Raw genomic sequence first — 1400 nt, forward strand, 5'->3', positions numbered from 1 at the left:
GATATCTATTCTTCCCCAGTATGAAACAAGTCACTGGTGTTTGTTAGTGTGTGTGTGTGTGTGTGTGTGTGTGTGTGATGTGTCCAGTTAAATAATGACGCATTCCAGCTACGTCTGCTGCTAGCAGTGGCTATGTCACTAAGTTATAGCTAATGATAGGTACGTGAAAATTGTTGAGTGGGCTTTATGAGAAAAAGCTAGCAGATTGTAAGGTGTTTTCTGCTTCTGGCCATGAGGAAGTAATAGAGTCCAGAAGTATGCTTCCACTATAGACTGTTATAAAACTAGACCAATAAAATGAACAAACAAATAAACAAGGAAAGAAACATTTTTAGGCCACTGGCCAATGGAAAGCTCAGAACTATAACACCTGAAAGAAGTGAAATAAGCAAAGTGAGCCTACTGAAACTTTATTCTCAGACAATTTTTGGATTGTGGCACAGGGAGGGAACCAAGACAAATCATGGCAAACTGTTAACTAAAAAAAGAGACTACAGTTCAAGGGGGCTTGAATTTTGGCATAGAGTAACCAAGAGAAGGGAGAAAGAGAGGAAGACTTCCAGATCCGTGTATAGTTGTCTCTATGAATCAATAACAATGGAAATCTATGAATGGTAGGGCAAACCTCCCAGAGGCTAGGCAAGAACAGCTTCTAGGAAAGAAAAAAAAAATTGCTAGAAAGAAAACAAGAATATCCCTAGAGATTACAATGGGCTAGAAAATATAGTTCCCAACAGACAGACTGGAAAGATAGAAAGACCACACTGAATACGTAAAACATTTAGTAGGGAACCCAGAAAGGCCATGCCTTGGAAGTGAGGCCAAGTTAGCCCTAGAATAATCAATACTATAAGAATACTATAGATTTATCCTGAAAGAACTTAAAAACAAGTCTCAAAAGATAAAACAACACAAGTAATTTAACTGCTAGAGAGAACACACTCCAATAATCATTTTTTTCAATACAAAAAACAAAAAATCCAGCAACCAGCCATGTATAATTCACAATGTCCAGCTTCCAATAAAAAATGTTACACAGAGGGCAGAAAAATAAGGCCCGTAACCTGGTATATTAGTCTGTTTGGACCCTGGTGATAAAGACATACCCGAGACTGGGTAATTTACAAAAGAAAGAGGGCAGTTGACAGTTCCACTTGGCTTGGGAGGGCTCACAGTCATGGTGGAAGGGGAAAGGATGTGTCACACGGCAACAGGCAAGAGAAGAGAGCTTGTGCAGGGAAACTCCTGCTTTTAAAACCATCAGCTCTTGTGAGACTTATTCACTGTCATGAGAACAGCACAGAAAAGACCCACGCCCATAATTCAGTTACCTCCCACCAGGTTCCTCCTATGACATGTGGTAAATCTGGGAGTTACAATTCAAGATGAGATTTGGGTAG

This window comes from Sapajus apella, unplaced genomic scaffold (genome assembly GCF_009761245.1).
Source record: "Sapajus apella isolate SASKATOON/1434 unplaced genomic scaffold, GSC_monkey_1.0 scaffold187, whole genome shotgun sequence".
Lineage (NCBI taxonomy): Eukaryota > Metazoa > Chordata > Mammalia > Primates > Cebidae > Sapajus > Sapajus apella.